The 24121-nt window shown below is 36.8% G+C and overlaps 1 protein-coding gene and 1 long non-coding RNA gene across 2 annotated transcripts in view; both read left to right on the top strand.

Moving 5' to 3' along the window:
• The window catches only part of wdb (serine/threonine-protein phosphatase regulatory subunit widerborst), a 331308-nt gene that overhangs the window by 42663 nt on the left and 264524 nt on the right, over window positions 1-24121 (top strand). The gene's annotated exons all lie outside the window — the stretch shown is intronic.
• LOC138693410 (uncharacterized) overlaps window positions 18926-24121 on the top strand; it is a 44926-nt gene continuing 39730 nt past the window's right edge. The window contains exon 1 of the long non-coding RNA XR_011330299.1: window positions 18926-19203. This is a non-coding gene — a long non-coding RNA (uncharacterized lncRNA). The remainder of the gene's footprint in view (window positions 19204-24121) is intronic.

Here is a 24121-nt window from a genome sequence, read left to right as displayed (position 1 = left end):
TCCTTATCACTAGAGTTTGGATACGAGTACTCTGGTTCATTATGTTTACTGACAGACACATGCTGATCGTAATTACAGTTGGGTGAAAAAATATAATTTTTAAATTTATTAATACAGTACGGTACTTCTGACAACTGACATGCATGAAGTGTATGTATAAAGGATGGGTTTTAAACAAGTCTCGGTCCAGGATAAAATTTATTTAAAATTTATCATTAATTGAACTGTATTTGTGTTTAATTGTTTTTAATTTGCCTTGAATGCATTTGTTGAAAGTTTTATCTTTGTATTTCTTTTCTTTTCCTCCTTTCGAAAGTGGGTGCGCTGCTTACTCGAGGGCGCGGGACATTCGAAAAAAATACGGTGTATCATTTATATTTTTATTCCTCCTGAAAATAAGTACTAGAAAACAGGAAAATGAAAGCATCTGAGTATCATTACATGTAACTGAAAGAAACACAATCTATTTTACAGTACCTGCTAATACAACTTACTAATATATCTGAAATGGATACAGAAGAAAGCAACGGTTAGATACGCGTGATTGAAATTGAATTTTACCATGCACTATTTTACAGTATTTTAACAGCACTATTTTAACAATACAGCTCGTTCATCCATAGTGTTCTGTACAAGGGCAGGTCTTTTACTGCAAACCCAGCATTGTCCAATTTTTCCTTTTTTTCCGCCTTCCTTTTAGTCTCCGTATACGATCCATGTTGCCTATCATGTGATAACGTCTGCCACGAACTTTTCTTCCGTTCACCATTCCTTCCAGACCTATGTACTGTACCAGAATAAAGCGCGTATACTGTATACACGCGTGTGTAATACCCTCTTTAGACACACGTACGGTTTACACAGTTCGTACACGCGGATTTCGTTGAAAGATCCGAGAGCCGGCTCGTTCTGCATTCCAGTTCCGCCCACGACAAGAGTTGGGCAAGGAGCCACATTGTTACTACATAGGTCGTTACTAGATATATAATACTCGTACTATTTACATGCTCCAACACTTCTTCCAACACTGGCTTTCTGTTCAGTTTTCACTTTAACACTTTACCTGCTTTACACAGCTCTAGCGGACTGCATGAAGCAAAATATGAAGACGTTGGAGATGCCATTTAGAACAAACATACTTCGTTTTTACTTGCCAGTTCTATGTACACTCGCGAAAAAAAAGTTACCGTCTTAAAGACGTACAGTACATGTGTACTGAAATTTTGCATCATACCATCTTTCCGCTTACTGCTTTCCCTGTCACACCTTTAGAACGGACTCTCTTCTGTCGTTGTGTTTCTAATTTAGATAATGATATAACTCACGGGACTTGCGCGAATTTAACAACGAATAATTTTCCAGATGCCCGCGATGTTCACAGCGCATACATAATATGAAGATATTGGCAAAGACTTGTAGTCAAAGTGAGTGGTATGTCGAAGGTGTAATTTAATAATGCTTGATCACGAAACAAAAGTTACCGTGTTGTATTCGAGGCCTACTCATTGCTTTATTTATTTATTTGAGTAGCTTAATATCAAAGACGGACATCTGTCGTCTCCATAGTTTTGATCTAGAGGCAATTTTTTAATTCACAGTGTTCTCTGTAATATTTAACACAATTTATTTTATAAATGTAGAGTTAGAGTTTGCATATGGTTTCACTATAACTGGAAAGAGCATGAAAAATTGTATAAAAACCACAGCTACCTAAATTTCGATTGAGTTCAGATGTCCGTCTTTGATATTAAGCTACTCATTTATTTATTTATTTATTTATTTATTTATTTATTTATATTAACTCTGTAAGTTTGTATTTAGTTTCACGTGATATTAATTTCCTTTCAGTATTGCTGTCGTGATATTTTGCCCATATTGTCTTATTAGTATGGCGATTTACATTTCGAGTAACTATTTAATATGAAATGTGCTACTCTGACAGACCTACCCAAAATAAAAGCAATCAAGATCAATTCTTACAAATAATCTCCTATTTGTTATTGCATCGGTGTGCTTCTAAGCGATCAGTTTTATTTATGGTTAATTTGACTGTTTGGTTATACCCAGAACATTATATTGAGATTGGTTATAGCCAGAATATTATATTGAGATTTATTACGTAGCCATGCCTCACCAGGAGCTGTCCGTTCGTGAACGGGTGATCTCTTTAGTCGAGAATGGGAACATTTCAAGATTAACTGGATTAACTGCATCTCGTCGTTTTGGATTGAATAACACAGTACAGGTCTCGGTCGGGATCGTGGCGTGTTTTAATTCTAGCTCAGGACGTCGTGCTGGTGAACCTGGCTCGGTAAAATTCATTCCTCATTTTACACCCCAATACTTTTTCCAGATCTTCAAAATATGCGAGGAACCGTCTGAAGGATGTTGGCCTCAGATGAAGGAGCAGCTCTCCGAGGACTACAGATTATACTGATTGGCGTTCGCTCAAGACCGTGTCCCGCTTAGAGGGATCGAGAAATAAGTGATAATTTGAAGTATAAATGATGGTTTTATAACATAACGTTTTCTACAACTCTATGTAAAACTCTCAGAGTTTCGGAGAATGGTCAGTGCAACTCGATGTATGCGCCTTGAGCTACCCCGAAGACACTCAAAAGCTACTCAACCTTCTGTCACGCATTCCATAACATTTTTGGAGTGATTAGCGTAGCTGTATTTATAATGCGTTGTCTCAGTTTTTCCAAAGTGTCAACAGTACCACGTTGGTACACAACATTCGTCATAAAGCTCCAGAAAAAGGTCATTGGGCGTCAAGTCGGGTGACCTAGGTGGCCAGGCAAGGGTTCTCCTTTTTTGATCAACCTATTGTGAAAGATTGCATTTAAGAAGCCACGCACTTCTCTATAGTAATGGGGTGAAGCCCCATGTTGCTGAAAAACCGATCCTGGGGGAGTTGATGAACAACAAAAATTAAGTCCACACCTGTGGAGTAACGATTAGCACGTCTGGCCGCGAAACCATGTGGCTCGGGTTCAATTCCTGTTGAGGGCAAGTTACCTGGTTGAGGTTTTTCCGGGGGTTTCCCTCAACCCAATATGAGCAAATGCTGGGTAACCTTCGGTGCTGGACCCTGGACTTATTTCACCGGCATTATCACCTTCATCTCATTCAGACGCAAAATAACCTAAGATGTTGATAAAGGGTCGTAAAATAACCTACTAAAAAAACAAAAAGTTCTGCACATGTCCAGATACACATTCTCTTTGATTGTCGCCTTGATGAAGGAGAATGGTCCAATTACGTAATGTTCTAATGAATGGCGCCAGACTGTTTCCACGATAAACGTTACTGCGCATGCGCATGCAACAGTTTTTAAACCATTGGTGCATAAACTTGAATAGTTTCTGTATCTTGTGAGATGTAAATCAAAACAATATCTTCATCTGATTTTAAATGGTGAACATTTATTTCTCGATCCCTCTAAGCGGGACATTGTGCGCACGCTCTGGTCGCGTTTGTGTGTTTGTGCTGTGTTGGATTTCCTTGCGCTGAATTGGATATCTTCACGAAATAGATGGTCGACTGAATGGTGCCCAGTATCTCATAGTTCCTTCAGTGCCACAATTGCATCTCGATACGATGGTTCTTTTTCAGAATGATCATTCTCAAATTCATAAGGCAGGGGTAGTCCAACGTTGGCTGGCTGACAACGAGATGGAGGTTCTGGATTTGCTTCCTTGTCTAAAGACTCCCTATAGGATATCGTACTAGACGCCTGGGAAGAGGTGGCCCAGGGCGAACGCTATGCAGCTGATCTAGTCAGATTCAATCCTGAGGGGATGAGGATGAGTGTAGAGAATGAGGGATACTGGACGCGATGTTGAATATACACATATGAGCAGCAAATGAATTATAGCCTTTGCAAGGTGATTCAGTGACTATGTTACGGACTTTTAGGAAAGATAGAGGAGACAAATGAATAACTTTCATATAGGAAGATATGTCTAGAAACGTTCTTTTTGTTAGTTACAAGCTTAGATAGTATAGTATGTTAGTCAGTGTAACCAGCTAGAATCGAACTCAAGGCCATCCTTTTGAAGTTGGTTGCAGACGACCTATTTCTGCAAACGTTGATTTCTTATAAACATGGGATAAGCTAGTTGGCATCGTAATATTTTACCTCATTAAAATTTGCAACTTGCTGATATGCATTTAATTTGTGGAAGAGCAAAAGGAAATGCGAAGTTTAATGAGTCAAAATATAATTTACGATGTCAGCTAGCTTATCTCATGTTTCTGAAATATCATCAACGTTGTCAAGAACAGGTCGTCTGCAACCAAACTTCAAAAGGATGGCCTTGAGTTCGGTTTTAGCTGGTTACACAGACTATCATATCTAGGCTTGTAACTAGCAAATGGAACGTTTCCGGACATAGGTTCCTGTATGAAAGTTCTTCATAATTGTCTCCTTTATCATCCCTAAAAGTTTGTAACATAGTCACAGGATCACCCTGTATATATTCACTCTACACCTATGTAGAGTGAACCGTAAGTCATATCATTAATTTCAAGGAGTTAATCTTTGCGATGTTTCAAACAGAGAAGTTAAATACAGTTTTGATCGTTTTTGTTACGTTTCGAGGAAAAAGTGTTTTAAATGAAACGTTTAGTAGCGTATTTTAGAAAAAAAAAAACAATTGGATAAAGTTTCAATGTCCTTAGATTGAGAGAGCAGTGAATTCTGATGGGTGATTAAACGAATTTCAGTTTTGTCCCTTAAATTTGCAGAAATGTAGAAGTAAATTTTTGTTCCTCAGAACAACTTTAAATGGTATGAATTCATGGCAACACTTTGTGCTGCTCAGGGAAGCGACTATAACCAGCGGAGAAATCGTAGGTTACGGGTAAAGCTCTCCCCCGGTGATCTCTGGTATATCTCGCGATTACCGAAAAGCATTGGTGGCGTTGCTGTCTGTTTTGACATGTGTATGTAGGCACGCCGAGGGGGGAGGGGTGCGGGCCGATGGAAGTACTGTCTCTTCCAAGAAGATGAACAAATGAGGACATCGGTGTGGAAGTAATTAACGTAGCAAGAGAAAAATTCGAAGCTAATTAAACGCGCAACATACGTTTACGAATGAAATAATAATACCGTGCGATACAAGACACGTATTCACATGCAGTGGAACAAACTAAAGTCTTAATAACTATCATAATGCAAGACTGATTCTATGGATGTTATTTCTCTTTCGACTGTGCTCTTGAATATCATTCAAGCTATCTCGTGACCTTTCCTGTCACCCGCCCTTCCTTATCGCAGTGTTTCATTCGCATTCTTTCCGTCGGTATTCCCTGCTTGCGAGACCTATACTACCGTATGTAGTAGAGCGAACTTCTACCACACCGTAACGGAGAAGTAAGAATATCTTCCCATATTGAAGCAGCGGAAAGCCGCCATTTGCAGGGAAGAAAACGCGCTGGATTTCGAAACCGCTATTTGAATACAAGTATTACGTATCCGAAAGCTGAATGTTTTTGATTATGGGAACAATATTTTTTTTTTTTTTTTTTTTTTTTTTTTGTGCGAGATACCTTTAATAGCCTATATCGTGTTTCTGCTCTCAGCAGAGTTGCTAGGTTTTTTTTTTTTTCCGAGCGAAATCGGGATATCAGAAGCTAACCTAAGAGGACTTTAATCATACGTTTTGTAGTAGCTTTCTTCAAAGCAGTGTTCGCGTGCTCTTTAATGTCATTTTCGCCTCCGTGAGAAAACTGAATTACGAAGGTCATACAGTACAGTGAACACTACAATCGTTTTATCCTTTTATTAACCATGAATGTGTTTTAACCATTCCTTACTAAATTTGTTTTGCAACTTTTCTTTTTCGGAACCAGTACTGCAACAGTTTCACTATCTGACGATGAATCCATGTTTAAACATAAGTCACTTAACTATATAACAAGAATAATTGTATGTGCTTGTCATTAGTGTAAAATACGATATCAGAAATGCTATCTCTTTTTGCCATTCAACGCACTTACAATACAAACTGTTTACTAACTGCGAGAGCAGTAACTAGGTACTGAAGCGGATTAATCAACAATGCGGTAGAATTAGTCTTGCGAGTAGAGTTATGGCAATCAATTGGGCTACCTCATAGACTTATTGGATATCCTCGGGTTATGTCTTTCACAATGCTGCCATTTGAGTCAATGCACAGGGCAATTACAAATGATTCATCAGGTTTTAAGTCAAATATTTACGAAAACTATGGATGCAATATGTTTGTGCTAATCATGAATTAAGAAAAAAAAAAACTAAAAGTTTACTTTTTCATTGTTGTAACTCTAGCGCGGTCACAGTTGTCTCCGTGAAAAAAATAGGAGGGCGTACACCTTTGATTCAGACACTGCAGCAAACACATTCACTTTTGTGTCATCTCGTTCATGTCCAAAACCTGATGAATCATTTGTAATTTGTAAAATATATATCGGATAATTGGAAATACAGACATAATTTGTTTAAATATATCCCGACTCGCTTTAATCGGGATTCAATAAGGGAAATAGGGAAAATCCCAGCTAAATTGAGATCACCGGCGACCTTGGCTGTCAGGCTTACATCACTATTTTCATAGGAACTTTGAATGTGAATACCCATAAACACGGTTAATAATATAATTATTATGTCAATTTTTTACTTTAATCTGTAGGTTAAACTGCTGTATGAAGCCAAAAAGTATTGTCATTATTATTATTATTATTATTATTATTATTATTATTATTATTATTATGACGTTAGCAGTAGCGGTAGCGTTAGCAGTTTGTATTGCGCAACACACCCTAGATGGCAAAGATTTAATTTTTTGATTGCAGAAACCATATTTGGGGCAGTGTACATATGGCAAAGGCAGAAACTCTGTTGTTTAATCCTCATGAATTTATTAATGACGTCTTGAATGTAACCAGCAATGCTGTTGGTTGTATGGCTTCCCTTGACGACATAAGTCAAACAAGTAGAAGTTAATTGATCACCAGTCACGTATTGACCTGTGACTGTTATGTATTCATCATGCCTGTTGAGGACCAACAGTCTGTTGTGAAAGAAACGGTTTTGACGTTTATCCCGAACACTATCGTAAAAAAGTTGTCTCAAAAATCCTGAATTATTCACGTAAAAATGAAATAAAAAATTAGAAAAAGCATCTAAGAACCTTTGTTAGTTAAATTATGATTAACTGTGTGATAGTTCTGCACACTATTACAATATTTTTAGCAAGCCGATAGATACAGTGTTACGACACGGCAGCGAATATTTTGGGTTTAAATTCTTGACGAAGTATTTAATTTCGGCATCGTCTTATCACTCTAAGGCGGGTGCAAACAGAATGAGACGCGGCGCAGCGCAACATTGTGTCTTTTGGCACTTATCTCCCATTGATTTCTTATGATAAGTTATGATGTAATGCACACAGAATTAGACATGACAAGACGGTCACGAGCAGACACGGGAAGACAACATTGGATGGCTGCTTGAACTTGGTTGCGAGCAGACGGTCTGATAACTGCAGCGTACTGCGCATGCGTGAGTAGCCACGTTCACGGTTACACGCTTCCTCTATCTACTAGTGATGGGCGAAGTTGTTCTTTTCCCGGAACAGTTCCGACGGTTCCGGTTCCGAAAAAATACTATGTTCCAAATAACAGTTCCGAAATAACAGTCACCAGTGGTGATGAGTCGGAGTCGTTGAGTCGTTCAAACGAACGGTACAGTACCCTCCCTCTTCACCATGCAGCTCACACTGGAGCACTCATAGGCATGACATAGTACACATTCTTATCTATAGATGGCACTGCAATGCACATTCGAATCGATTTTGGAAAATTGCTGTGCATGCGGACAGAACTCAAAAGCTTAATGTTAGTAATTACACAGCTGTTGACTACAAGGACAGAATACAACACTTTGTTTTCGTACATAAAGTTATAAAGACATGGTAGCCAACTAAAAAAAAATAACATAACATTTAAAACATATGGTATGTAATTTCTGTTCTCTCTATTACATAATAAAAAAAAAAACAAATCATTAATTTTTATTTTTATTTTTCTTAATGCACAGTTATAATAATAATAACAATAATAATAATAATAATAATAATAATAATAATAATAAAAAATATTACAATTTCATAAATAAAAAAGATATATATTGGCAGTAATGAAACCTGGAAACCCCGCAGTGGGTTAGTAAAATATTGGAATCGCATCTTTACCAAAGTGTAATTTAAACTTCGCATTAAACCTCCTCTCCAAATCAGTACTTATATGGGCAGTTTCCAACAAATAATGCTACAACATTTTTGTCGTTCTTTGATAACAGAGAAGATAGCACAAAAACTTGTGCTTGTCAGACTTAACCTCAACAAACGACATACAGACATTGTAACTAAACCACTCATTACCATTTACGACTTTAACCTTTGTATAGAATCAGCTGATCAATGAATTAATAATAGTATGCGTACTTTATGACTTTGTAGAATGTTTATAAAACAGAATTAGTCAACTAATGGTGAAATAAACCATAAAGCGGGAATGAATATTACAGATTATTAAATACTTACTATAACATTACAGATGATTGGCCAGTCTTACAAATGTTGATATTAAAGTTCGCGCCACCGCAAGGATTTCAATTTCCATGCGCCCCCCTCCAACCACGTGAGAGTTTCAAGTACCAACTTTATCCAACGAAGTTCCAAGTACAACATAAAGAACAACGAGAACAGTGTAACTGCAGCTGTCGTTGGTTCATCGGAACAAGCTCCGACGTTCCGACTGTTATCTCGGAGTCGGAACATTATACCTTGTGCAACGCGGTACTGCGAGCCCGCAACAGCTGGGCAAGTGAGCAGCTCGGAGTCGGAACACTGTTATTTCGGAACAGGAGGTTTCGACCTACTGTTCATTTTTGCAACAGTTCCGAGGGAGTCGGAACATAGCAACGCGGTACTGCAAGCCCGCAACAGCTGGGCAAGTGAGCAGCTCGGAGTCGGAACACTGTTATTTCGGAACAGGAGGTTCCGACCTACTGTTCATTTTTGCAACAGTTCCGAGACCGGAACAGTTCCAAAATAACTGTTGTGTTATTTTTTACCCATCTCTACTATCTACAGAATGATACGAGTACTATTGCTGTGTAGTGCACATTATTCAGAATGGAGCTCAATGCGGATAAATTGTATGTTTTAGTACGGTACATGGAAGATACCTACGTTTTGTATGGGTGTAATCCCAATTTGAAACAATATCGCAATAGTGTTGTTTCTAAAATTATGGGAGGAAATTTCAAATGAGATGAAATATCCATTTAAATAATAATAATAATAATAATAATAATAATAATAATAATAATTTGTACGTCTATTGCTCTTTTCTATATTATCAATCATTATTTAACATATTTTTCATTATTGTGGCTCGTGAAGTACAAAATTGTTTGTGCACTATGTAATATTAGTAGTATTTAATTATAAGACGCTTTCAATTGTATAGATTTTTAGGCGTATTAGGCGTACTTAGGAAATAATAATCAAATATAGACAGTCTCGTTCATTGATGCCATTTTCTAGCCTAGGTCAGTTTTCCAATCCCACATAGCCAGCAGATCAGTCATCGGGAGCAGAGCGTGTTAAGCTGTCGCGAGACACTATAAAGCCTTGGTTTCTCTTAACCGACGCATGCGACGTGCGAGATGCGAGGCCTCCGCTGCGAACCATCTTCGCAATGACGCTGCGAGGCTTGTGGTTTCTCAGGCTGCGAGATCGCGTGGAACAGTCGCTGAGCGCATGGTGTGTCCAATGGATCTCGTCACCTGTGTGCTAATGCTGGAAGAGGAAGATAATGATGAAGAGGAAATGATCCTGCATTCTTTTTGGTGAAGACAGTGATATCTTCAAGAATAGGAAAAACGAGGGTGTTTACAATAGTCTTGTAAACCGCCATCTGATTGATAGTGAAACAAAATTCAAAAGTTATTTTGGAGTCTCAAGGGACCTCTTCTATAGAATTTTGTTTTTAATTAACCCATTAAAGTACAAATTATTTGTATTTAGAAAACTAAAAGAATGTATCTATTTCATAAATTTAATCCATAAGATGACAAGAATATATTTTGTTTCTTCTGCCGCATCTGATTCTATGTGCACCTGGCCTAAGTTATTACATGTCTTTTGTTATAAATTTAATTAGTCTAACAGTTTATCTGATTTGAACTGGTGGGCACACTGAATGCTGGGGCTGCTACCCAACAATTATTGCTTGCCCAATCTTCAAGTACGTGAGGGTGTGACACTTCATCTTTAGCGTGAACTCACCCACAATATCGAGCCGTTCTTTCCTGAAGTGTCGTTTATCCTTATACAGCAGAGCAGAGGTCGGCAACCTTATTGTAAGAGTGGCCACAATGATAAGTGAAGGAGATCTGGGCCGGACATGATTTACAGTTAAATTAATTTAATTATGTTTTGTTTAACGACGCTCGCAACTGCCGAGGTTATATCAGCGTCGCCGGTTTGCCGAAATTTTGTCCCGCAGGAGTTCTTTTACATTCCAGTAAATATACTGATATGAGCCTGTCACATTTAAGCACACTCAAATGCCATCGATCTGAGCCGGGATGAACACGCAACCTCGAGCACAGAAGCCCAGCACTATAACGACTGTGCCACCCAGGCCGACTACAGTTAAATGAATGATAAATATACAGAGTGGAAGGTAAGGTAGTACATTAATTGTAGGATGTGACGAACAAACAAATATAATAGGCCTACCATTTTGCTCGTTTTTGCGAGGTTTTTGAAGAAATAATACTTTTATGCCGACATTTCGATCGCGAATTTTACGAATACTGTTTAAAATACTGTTTAATTTCTTGTATAACAACGAAGAGAACGTTTATTATGTTCACGTTGCAGCAGTATTTTAATTAGAAAATTCACAGATTTCGAATTAATCGATTGAAGAAACATTGGAAACATTGATTGTCGGGTCACGTACAGAAGGTCTAAAAATCTGGCATCGCTGTCCGGACGGCAGATAGTTTGCCTAGTACTCGCAACTGATCAGCTATTGTGATGTTGCATTAGTGTGCAGTTGGACATACAGCGATAAATTTTAGTTTACTTCAAAACTACGAGATGCCAGTGTTCACCAATCGTGAGTACTTTGACATCATACAGGCCGCGGAAGAAATTAGGAACAGTGAAGAACTACTGGCCAGAGTTCGTCATAATTGGACTAGAAGATGTGAAAGCTGCACGTACGCTGATGGTGGACATTTTGAACAGTACCTGTAAGATGTGAGTGGAATGTGGTTTACAGAATTTAATATTCTTTATTTCATTATTAACGCCCAGAATTAGTGATTCGTTAAACAACAAACTGTAATGTTAATTACATCTTGTTAACAAAGTTAGATCAGATTTATTTTTTCATTAATTGTAACTGAATTTTCAATCCCAAGTGTTTTCACTAATTTGGACATAATTTCCTGATTTTCACGTTATTTATTGTTATTGCTGTACGTATTTCTTGGTTACATTAAAATTATTACGCCATACTTAGTATTGAATTGTTAGTGTATTGCATTGTAAGTTGATAATGTTCTACATTCATTGTTGAATTGTACCCGGACACGAGCTATTTTATTCATTCAGGTTATGAATTTACATTTCCTGACATAAAATTACACGAACTAAACAAATAACAGTTACGTCCCTATCCGACGTTTACATAGGTCATTTTTGTGCGAAGATTTATCCCCAGAGTAGCTCGCGAAGTATTGCACCGAAGCTCAGTACATTTGTTTGCTGCCGTCCTCCCCTCACCTGCTGCAAGATACACGGTGTATGGTAGTTGAACGTAACCCACGCCCTTCAAGTCGCTGACCGCATGGGGTGTGGGGTACTACTTATGCGGCGTTGAGACATCTTGCAATTGCCGTCAGCGCTTTCGAAACACTTGTAATTATCTCACTATCCGTAAGTCCTATAATTTTTTTATTTGAAAAAACTTACTCTAAATAATGAGTTCTATGGCTCCTGTCAATTAATGTACTACCTTACCTCTCACCCTGTATATACAGAATTACTCTCTTCATTAATAAATTATTTATTACATATTAAAAAATTGAGAAAATATTATAACTAAACAAAATAGCAATTAAATTATGTAAATTAGAGTTTTTAACTTTGGTACTCATGAATGCAAAGTCTCAAAACAGTATGTGCTTGAATTATAGAATTGAAAATCTGACATTACAATTTACGTCTTATCTTTAATAAGAAGTTGCGGCTGAATTTTAGATGCAAGAAAATTGATATGTTTCGAAGTTGACTGATATGCGTAAATAATTATGAAAATGGTCATCAGTTATTCTTGAGCGAAATTTTGATTTTATATACTTCAGCCTCGAAAACGTCTGCTCACACATGAGGGGCTCATAACCAGAGTGTACCAACTGAGTGTCTAACTGATTGATTGTACATTTTTAGCTACAGTGTTATGTGGTATTGAAGTGCTTCAAAATGTCTAAAATTGTGAGAAAGTTTAATATTTTATGGTGTTGCAATCTTTTAGGTATTGAGAAGCATATTAGACAAATGGGAAAGAAAAAAGTGACGGAAGGAATGCGAAAAAAATTACCTAATTTAGTTGAAGGTGACGTGATATGCGGTCGCTGTCGAATTAAGGTATATCAAATTACTAATATGGAAGAAACTGAAGTACATTGTGAAGAGAAAGAATCAATTGAAGAGGAAGCAAAAAAAAAAAAAAAAATCAAGTGAAGAGGTTTATGTACCACCGGAAACAGAAGTGGAGGCAACAATCAGCAATATAAAAAATTCTAACTCCCCTCGGCGAATCACCAATCTCCAAACGAAAACTCTCTCGTGCGAAATCATACGCTTGTAGGAAGACCAGTGTGATTAAGGAAGCTATTAGTGAAGTGTTTAACACGTATAGTGATAGTAATGATTGGGAAGAAATGATTGCACAATTCAAGGAAAAAATTTGCGAATGTAAAAACGTCTAATGAAAAAAACGTTATTCTTACGTGCCTTCCTACAAGCTGGACTGAGCACAAAATAATGCGCGAGTTTGGTGTATCTCTTATGTAGCTCGTACAGAGAAAATTACTCAAAATAATAAGGCATTCAAATCATTCTAACCTATCTGATGATATTTTTTCCCTCCTTTCTTAACTGTAAATGAGCACAAACGCTACGTAGGTGTAAATTTTTCTGACATTTTGTATATTCGATTCCCTAACCGTTTCAAATGTACAGGGTGATTCAGACCACCAGTAACAGTCATTTATTTAGGAAACTAGTGCATTAAAATTTTCGAGACAAAAATATTTATGACTAAAGCACATGCGAACTTTCACTTGAGCTTGATTTCATCAATCAGCCTTAACAGGAAGTAGGGTCAGTGGCGTATTACTTTAACATTTCAAATGGGAGTCGTGGTCAAATATGGTACCATTTGATAGAGTTCTTCAAAACAAACAACTTTCATAGGAAACGTTTTTTATTCATTTCTACTCTTTCAATGAGAAAACGTACGAAAAGACAATGGGTGATTCAGACCACCCGTAAGTCATTTATTTCGGAAACTAGTGCATTAAAATTTTCGAGACAAAAATATTTGTAACTAAAGCACATGTGAACTTTCAGTTGAGCTTGATTTCATCAATCAGCCTTAACAGGAAGTAGGGTCAGTGGTGCATTAGACTTCAAAATTTTAAATGGGAGTCGGGGTCAAATATGGTACCTTTTGATAGAACGCTTCAAAACAAACAACTTTCATACGAAATGTTTTTATCAATTCCTACTCTTTCAATGAGAAAACGTACGAAAAGACAATGTCATCAATATTGAGAAATGTTACAATACGAAAATGAAAACAAGATGTTACTGAAAGACTGGACAATTCCATTAATTTTTATAAATCTTAAAACTGTCTGCCGTTCTGAGCAGCACACACCCGTACTCTTCTTCTAACACTGTCAGCAACTCCCAACACTTCGGCGTGGTCAAGTGACTAGAAGGTCTTCGGATTCGCTGTTTCATGTTATCTCTTGTTGTGGAACGATCTTGATAGACGATGTTTTTTAACCGTCCCCAAAGATATAAATCCAAAGATTCAAGTCAGGAGATCGTGCTGGCCATGCCACAGGATCGCATCCGTTTGTAGTACGTAGGAGGTATTTGTAATCACTCTTAACTTTTAGGTAATTATTTTATTAGTCACTAAAGTAATTGCAAAATTAGAAAAATATACGTACGTAGGTACAGATAAAACAAAACATTTCCTTCTTATTGTACATTGTTGGGCAAGGCCACCTGAGCTTATTACCTGGCTAAGTGCAGTCTACACGTAGACCTGGCCGTGGATACTGTATTGCGGTGACTATAGGAAACACTGGTGAGCGAGCAAAGGGGAAGGGGTAGTTTACTTGTATTCACCCCTCGACGGTGCTACCGGCCACCAGGTCTACACTCAGCCAGGTAATTGTGCGTGTGTACTAGCCTATGTCAACATTATATGTACCAGTGGCGGCTCCTGCGTATTTCTTAAGAGGAGGAAAGAAGGTAACAGGACGAAATGACAACTTCTTGAATGAAACATGCTACAAATTAGCCAACATGCACGCATATAAGACCATGTAGTGTTGGGGTTGGCCTTCCCTTCTGTATAGAAATAATCTGTTCATGTAAACTGAGTTTCCTAAATTTTCCATATTTATAATGTTTTCATTTCCATTCATTGTTGAATAATTGCACAAATTAACAATTACAAGGAAATTCACCTCGCAGCATTTTTCGAGTACACTACAGCATCACAAGTGTTGGAAGAGACTATAGCTACTAACACATAATCGGAACCGCGGAAATGGGAATGAGAAATAATCTGAGGAAAGCGAGAACACTGCACCCACCCACGTGGTCTGTGTTGCCACATGTACATTTTACAAGTCACATGATTTTGAAGAAATCAGTTCTTGTAAAGTCATACTACCATTATTGTTCAAAGTTGCCGGTGGCCAATTTTTTATGTTAAAAATAATGTAGTTTAGAGTACCTACTTTCAATTTCAAATATATTTGTACAAAACTGAAAACTTGGCTGTTGCCCTGTCTAGTACACAATGAATGGAAGTGAATTTCAGGGGCCAAAAAGATCTGCGATACTAACGTAAAACTACTTCCTCTTTGTTTTATATAAACCCAACTTTAACTTTCAAATATCCTTTAAAGTTTCAAACCATGAATAGTAGCCTATATAAAGTGCAATGAATAATATTTTTGATTTATAATTAAAAAAAAAAGTTTATATGGCGTCTTTCATAGCGTTGCGTTAAAACTGTTTTATTGTGCCTCCTCCTAGATGCGTTATAGTCTGGTTGAATGCAAGATCGTTAGATGGCAGCGGTAGCGAGCTTGCTGCACAATCAGTCGGTTTCTATTTCCCGCCCATGCGCTGATTCAGAGGAGGATCTCCTCCCTCTCCGTTCATTTACTCGCTTTAAAACTCTGCTTCTTTCTCTGGCTGCTAGTGCGCTGTTGTCTATGTGTGCTAACTGCAGTAAAGGAGGAATGGATTGACTTTCCTCCACACAAACAATCTCGCATCTTTCTCACAGTTTTCTAGCAGCACATGAGCGTGCATCGTTTAAAACTCGATCAACCGAGGTTTTCTTATAGCTGTGAACTTAAAAATTATTGAATCTTCTTGAATATCAAGGCACATATTTTATTTGCTATTTACTTTCAAAAGAAGAAATATGAGGAGGACGTTCCTCCCTTCCCTCCCCCGAGGAACAACCACTGATATGTACTTATCTTGTTTACATTTTCTTCTCGTAACATTTCTCAGTATTAATGACATCTTTTCGTACGTTTTCTCATTGAAAGAATATGAATTGAGAAAAACGTTTCCTATGAAAGTTGTTTGTTTTGAAGAGCTCTGTCAAGTGGCATCATATTTGACCACGACTCCCATTTGAAATTTTAAAGTAATACGCCACTGACCCTACTTCTTGTTAAGGCTGATTGATGAAATCAAGCTCAAGTGAAAGTTCACATGTGCTTTAGTTACAAATATTTTTGTCTCGAAAATTTTAATGCACTAGTTTCCGAAATAAATGATTGTTACGGTGGTCTGAATCACCCTGTATATCATTTTACCTTTTAGGTGTGTTTCCAAATGATATGCAATACGCTTTGTCAAATCTGCCAACCTTTTCATAAGGGAAGCCAAATTTATAATAATAATAATAATACTAATAATAATAATAATACTAATAATAATAATAATAATAATAATAATAATAATAATTATTATTATTATTATTATTATTGTTGTTATTATTATTATTATTATTATTATTATTATTATTATTATTATTATTATTATTATGTCAGTGCCTGATAGAAAATATCATTGCCACATCCCTGGTGATGTTATAAAACTTGTTAATTTTTGTAAAGACGACGTAAGCCGAATTATGACTGGCATGAAAGACACTAAGTCGGTTAAAGAGGATGACAAGAGAGTGAAAAATAAAAGAATGGTTGATTTTAGCCAATCTTAAAGAAATTTACAAGGAATTTAAGAACATACATCCAGGCATTAAAATTGGGTTTTCACGTTTTGCATCCCTGAGACCAAAATACTTCGTACTATCGGGAACAGCTGGAACTCATGTTAGCATGTGCACGATCTGTGATTGCACAAAACTGACGTTTTAATGAGTTTGCAAAAAATAGGCCATAATGACGAAAGTGAAATGAACAGTGTAGATTTTTAATACGAAAAATAGTTTATCGTAGTCCCTCTGCAAATTGTTATCTACACAGATGTGAAAAATGCCCAGGGACTGAAATTATTTCAGAATTTTTAAATTCATTGTTAGAGAAAAATGATCTAATTTAAGATATACTCTGAGTCTACCTATATAACCCCAAAAAGTTTCACTTTCATATCATCGATATTACATTAATATATATGATTAGTGACAAATACATTATGGCATTAACTATAATATTATTTCATTTTTAATAGTAATATTGTCATCTAATATTCTTAAGTTTTGTAGTTTTAATATCGAATGCACAGCTTTACTAAAAAAATTACACACGAATCAGACTTGTAAATTCTTTTTGTAAATCTTGAAGTTTTTAATAACCAATATAGAATAAAAGGTTAGAGAAATGAAGATTGACATATTGGCATTATGTCAGAGAGTCTGAGCCGTGGCTTCTCTTTAGCCACGATCTGAGCTCTAAATATGTCAGCAATCCTGCAGGTCATTGTCTTCGTGTGGTGTTGTTTATTGTAGTGTGTGTGTGTGTTTTTTTTTGTTTTATTCTATTCTGAAAAGTCATTATTTCTCAAAACTGACGACAGATCGCATTTTGGAAAATAGGAAAATTACATAAGAAAATTGACATTTCACTGAAAACTACTTAATATTTTTTCGCACATTCTTGGATGTCAATCTTCAAAATGAGGGTAAGGTAAAAGGTAAAGGTATCATTAATTAAAATCCATTCAGCCCTTTTCTCATAATTTTCATTAACAGTTCAAATTATATTTTGAAGACTTATCTAATTAAATTTGTCGAAAAATTATAAATTCCATCTCGCGAGGGTTGATATTTAATAACTCCTGTCTAATAGACATATTTAAATAAAATAAAAACTGACTGATTCAAGAAAGAAGTTTTATACATTTACCCCATCAACTCTCTCCTGCAAGCAGTTACATAGTTACAAACAACCCAAGTATACTCTTGTCCCAAACGCTAGGGGAAGTGTGACTTAATGTCAAGAAGATATTAAAATTGAATTAACGTAATTGCATATAACAATGTAACATTTTCGTCATGTGCTTTCAATAAGTATTACCACGAAAATGAACTTCAAAAACTCATGGATTTTGTGTCAATTCTCTCTTTGTTAGAGTTAATAACAGTGGATCTAGTAGAATTTTAGGTCACTCTTACCCTATCTCACCTTACATCATATTTATAAATCACATGAACTTAAAGTGTTTGAAATAAAAAAGTGCATACAGCAGCATAAGTATGAACAATTCGTTACATATTTGAAAATTAAAATATTTTTGAGCCAAACGGTGTGAAAGTTACAAAATTCTGAAATAGGTAGCAAACAAAAAATTGATAATGTGACTTCCTACAAATTAAAAATTTACAAAGGAATAAGATAATTGGCTGAAGAAGGGTTGTATTTTATAGCTTCATAAAGGAGTGTTAAGATTTTCATTACTTTTTTCTGTACATTATCAAACTATTGTGAATATGTACCTAGGTAATATTTGGTGGCTAGGTGTGTCATATGCTTCACGTGAATACATCCTTAATTTAAAAGCCGAGGTTCAAAAACTTTTGCTTCATCCGATAGTGAAATGTTTATGATATTAACAAATGCGAATTAGCTGAAGTTTTGTAATATCTTTTATAATGCCAACGATGTGGATATTTACTTTTGGGGTTCCTCTGAAACCCTGAATCCGCCGTTATTGAGTTATAAATACTACGTTCCATGAGATCGGCAATAAATGCTGTTTTGACGTCACTAGTATGGTTGAACGTTAGCGCATCGATTTTCTATTGTTCACACCTTACGAGCTTTACATAGCCTGTCCCATGATCTCTTGAGGCGAGAGTTACGTTTGGTATAGACTGTTACAGGACCTGGTAATATGTATTTTGTGTGAAATATTGCAGCATTTCCCTTGTTGGTGCTGCTTCTTTAACTAGAACTTACTATTGATGTTTGCTGCGATCACTACTAATAGTACTACTACAACTACTACTACTACTACTACTACTACTACTACTACTACTACTACTACTACTACATGTTCGGGTTATAATGGGAGGGTTAAGGTACAAATTAGGGTTTCTTTAATTAATTAGGTTATTTTGAACTACCACTTTTATTAATTATAATTATTGTGTGTAATTAAGTTACCAGTGTCTTGGGTGTGTGCCCATTTGTAGTGTAAATGCATACATACATACTACCTACTAAATTACTAGTTTCACCACTACTGTCCACGCCTGTGGAGTAACGGTTAGCACGTCTAGCCGCGAAACCAGGTGGCCCGGGTTCGATTCCCGGTCGGGGCAAGTTACCTGGTTGAGGTTTTTCCGGGGTTTTCCCTCAACCCAATATGAGCAAGTGCTGGGTAACTTTCGGTGTTGGACCCCGGACTTATTTCACCGGCATTATCATCTTCATCTCATTCAGACGCTAAATAACCTAAGCTGTTGATAAAGCGTCGTAAAATAACCTACTAAAAAAATTCACCACTACTACTGAATCATTTCAGTCTTAACATGTTTCGCATGGGTTTAGGCCAGGGAAATTCGTCATCGTTACAATCGGTCACACTTAATTCGTAACAGATTCATATTCGCCACAGGTGTATATTTGTCACAGGTGATTTATAGGTAACAATTCAGTTGGTCACAGTGATTCATTGGTCACGATTTGAATTAGTGAAATTGAATTCCTATATAATTAACAATAATTTAGTTAGTCGCATATTAAATTTTCTATTGTTTTACTGTAAGTTTCGTGAAATGTTATGATCCAGAATGTTTCCTTCCTTCGTATGTTTGTAATTTAAGATGATGCAAGAATTCCTGCTCTTTCTTTCCATCAGTATCACTATAAAAGAGAACCACTGATTTCGAGTGTATTATCTAAAGCTGTAGCAGAATTATTGCACAGATTTATATGCTTAAACCATATTCCAATAATGACTTCTCGATAACTCATTTAAGATGAGTCTTAGTTACAAAAATTAAAATTATTCTTCACTATGTGATTCAAAACCATCTATCATCATCTAAAGTTTTGATATACCTTTCGGCTATGATGTTCAATTAGTTTATCGTTTTCGCTTCTCCAGGAGACGATCTCATCTGGTAAGACACAATATCTTTTAATGGTTGATTGTTTTGATAGTTTACTATTTCCTTCACTTGATACTCTGCAATTTATTTTGAAGAATGGAGGAAAATGGTTCTCTAAAAATACTTGCCGTTTCCTTCAGAGACACCATACACTCTTTCGCCTCGATTCTTCCCCAATTAACAGTATGGCTGGAATGATATGAAGATCCCTTAATGACTCTGATCCCATCATGCATTTCTCTAGTCGACCTGATTGGCGAGTTGGTATAGCGCTGTCCTTCTATGCCCAAAGTTGTGGGTTCGACTCCGGGCCAGGTCGATGGCATTTAAGTGTGCTTAAATGCGACAGGCTCATGTCAGTAGATTTACTGGCATGTAAAAGAACTCCTGCGGGACAAAATTCCGGCACATCCGGCGACGCTAATATAACTTCTGCAGTTGCGAGCGTCGTTAAATAAAACATAACATTTAACATACATTACTCTTAGCAATAAGTTACTCTCACCACTTAAATCACAATTTTACACTACCCCCCTTTTGATGGTTCTATGTTTGGTAAACATTATGTAAGTTAAGGGCGTCGTCTTTCAGTTTATATCTAATTTCATCACGCATAATTTTGAAAATACTTCGAAATTACAATGGAAGAAGTAGTGAAAATACTTCCGATTTGAAAAGTTGTAGAAACAAGACACATATTGTGAAAAGGAAAAAAAATTGAAAATACCATAGAAACACAATAATTATTGTGGGAAGAATAAAAGTTAAAAATACATTATGTAAGATAAATAAGGTGATACGCTATGGCAGTGGTTCTTAAAGTGAGGTCCTCGAAGCTCATTCTGGCGGTCCGCGAATATTCTGGATAGGGAAATAGTTTTCTTCCTTCAGAAGGATTTTTATGTGGCAATAATGTCTCAAAAGCATTGGCTGTTTTTGTAGACTTTTAAACCTCTTCTATTGCTGTCGACAACTTATTTTGTTATTGCTATTATAGAGTGTAAGATTATAAGAATGATTTTTCTTGTGTGGCAATATCTCAAAGGCATTGACAGTTGTTGGTAAACTTATAAATTCGTGCGACACTTTGAGATTTGTCTATAGTTGATCGTTCGCTTAAACGTCTTAATATGGATGGAGATGAACTCAGAGATTATTTTCAGATTCATAATTCTAACAATATGTGCATTCAAAATCCCTTTATCAGCATGGAGACTCACAATCTCACCGAAAAGGAGGAAAATCTGCTTGTTGTGTTATTGTGTCACACTGCTTGGAAAAACTCTTAAGGAATGCCAGCTCTTTTATTTTTGAATGAAAGTTCATGCCGAACATAAAGAACTGTCAGAACGACCATTGAATCATTTGTGCCGTTTCCCACGACTTGTGTGAGCAGGAATTTTTTTGCTCATTCGTATATGAAAACTGTTAAGAAACCGAGTAAATGCAGTGACTGACTTGAAATTGAAGATAATTAACATTTATTCTAAATATAAGACATTTTAATTTCAAAGAAAACAGTTCCATCATTTTCACTTAATCTTCTAAAATTATACTTGATTTATTCTTCAGTACAAGAATTTTACACAAAGAAAGTTGGAAGCAAAATATTGTTTTGCTTTACTATTTTTAATACCAACTCTTCTGTAACATATGGAAGGGTGAGAATGAGATAGTCCAAAGCCACACTTTTAACAAAAATGTTTTTTTTTTTCTGCGAGTCATTTCTTACACATATGAGGAAGCTACTATTAGAATATTGTAAAAATTACTCAATAAATGACTTAACAATAAGCCGAAGAGATTATGATGCCGCACCTAATAGCATTGGACTTTAACACGCTCTGCTGTAAAATTTTGCCTGTGTGGTTAGGACTATATTATTCTCACTCCTTCATATCAGTGAGGCTTACTTTTTTCAGGACAGTATTATTATATCATTTACGTTTCGTTTAATTCAAATATGCAGTCAATATTGATTCAGTTTTGAAAACTATAACATATACTTATATTCACTTTAATATTAACTAAAAAAAATACAAAATATAACAAATACTCATATTCAATTTAATACTAACTCAAAATCTAACCTACCCATCATTCTATTGGCAACTTTAAACGGGTCCGCGAAAATACTGATCGATGCAAAGGAGGTCCGCAGTATAAGTTTGAGAAACACTACTGTATGATATATGGCGAAATTTTGACTGATTCCGATGAACCCGCTGTAACTGTTACGAATTGTAATTGTGTGACGAATTGTAACTGTGACAAGCAAATTATGGGGAGTTCCCCGGATACCGTTTTGGGTTCACATAGTATATCAGTGATCGCTTTCAAAGTAAGAGCCAGTTTGATGTCAGTTAATTCTGCTCATACTTCTGTGATACACTTATTATTTTTATCTTGAACAACATGTTCTGATTGTCCAGTGTTTGTACCGTATGGATTTAAAAATAGAATAGATGGATTTTAATATTGTCATTAAAACGTGTGTATGAACAATTTGAAACTCTTATCTTACGTAACTAGCTGTAAATCTTACTATTGTACGGTTGCCAGAAATCGTACGTCACTGCCACTCTTTCTTGAACTGAATGTGGTATCCTTCTTTGCAACCATAGGCCCTACCAAATTAATCAAATATTCAAAGTCTATAGGTGACATTCTGGTAAAATTTTTATAATGTCCGCCAACTGTTTTGAACTTCAAGTCAGCCAGCAAATTTGAACCACCACATTTATTTCTACTTGTTTTTACCGGTAACTGTGTTTGCCACCATTGCCTCTGTTTCCGTTTCTTTTTGCACACAAAATGCAAATAAATATAGACTGCTGCAGCTACGTCCATGATTGAAAGTAGGAGTACCTGAACTGGCGGGACGCTGGTAGGTTACGTGTTGCGGACTCCGGCGCGGGTTGTAAAAGTTTACCGCGCAGCCACCGTGCGTAACCTTGCCCCGTGTAGCCTTGGCGCGCGATGTGGTTGAGATACGGTTTCGGCGCGCATATCTGTACAAGCCTTAAGGTGAGCTGCCAATCATCTGGCCACTGTAGCAAAGTCGAGCCACAGTACAGTAGCTAAGCCACAGGTATGGCAAATGCCGTTTATGGCTCACTTTGACATGCCTGACGTATAGGTTCGCTGAAGTGTCAATGTGTAGTGTGACATGCTCGGAGGTCAGATCATTGGAATGGTGCACTCCCGAACCGTTGTAGATACAGGATGGAGCATTCTCGGCTACCTGCTTTTAAGTTGACACTACTGCGCAAGGGGTAGAGTGGAGGGACCAATAGGGCTTGTGCTGTGGGCTTTGTAACCTTGGATTTCAATAGCGATGGAGCGCTGGCCAGTGGAACTATGTACGTGTATTTTGTGTAGAGAAGTTTATTGAAAGTAAGTCAATCGTGTCACTGCAGCGTTCGTTTAGAAGGGACTTTGGAGACCAACGCAACCGTGGAAGAGTTCCTTCACGGAAGACAATTAGTGAATGGGTGAAACAATGGTGTGCCACTGGGGCCATTCAAAACAAATCACATCAGCGAGCAAAAACGATCAGAACTCCAGAAAACATTGATTGGGTTCGAAATGCTGTGCTTCGCAGCCATAAACGTTCAGCGAGGCTCAAGCAGCAATACTACATTTAACACGACAAAGCATCCATAGGATCTTACGTAGGCCTATGGATCTTCAATTTCATCCGTACAAACTTCAAGCTGTCCAACAGCTTAGTGAATGTGACAAGCCCGTACGTGTACACTGTACAGGCATGAACGAATTACTAAACAGATTTGAGAAAGATCCTCAAGTGATTTGACTCCCTGTTTATGACTGATGACTGATGAGGCTGACTTTCACTTAGCAGGTTATGTGAACAAACAAAATTTTAGGTACTGGGCGTCAAATAACTCACAAGAAGCACACGAAACCCCCAGTGTACAGTGAAAAGGTCATTTTTTGGTGCAGTATAGGAATCAAGGGAATAATCGTCCCATGTTTTTTCAAACAGCTCGCGGTCGGCCAACTGGGGAACTCTATTCACAAATGGTGCGTGATTTTGTCATTCCTGAGCTACAAAACCGTCAGTGTCAACTGAAAGCAATTTGGTACCAATAGGATGGTGCCACTGCGCATACTAGTC

This window comes from Periplaneta americana, chromosome 17, assembly GCF_040183065.1.
Source record: "Periplaneta americana isolate PAMFEO1 chromosome 17, P.americana_PAMFEO1_priV1, whole genome shotgun sequence".
NCBI lineage: Eukaryota > Metazoa > Arthropoda > Insecta > Blattodea > Blattidae > Periplaneta > Periplaneta americana.
This window is presented reverse-complemented; position numbering and strand designations above follow the sequence as displayed.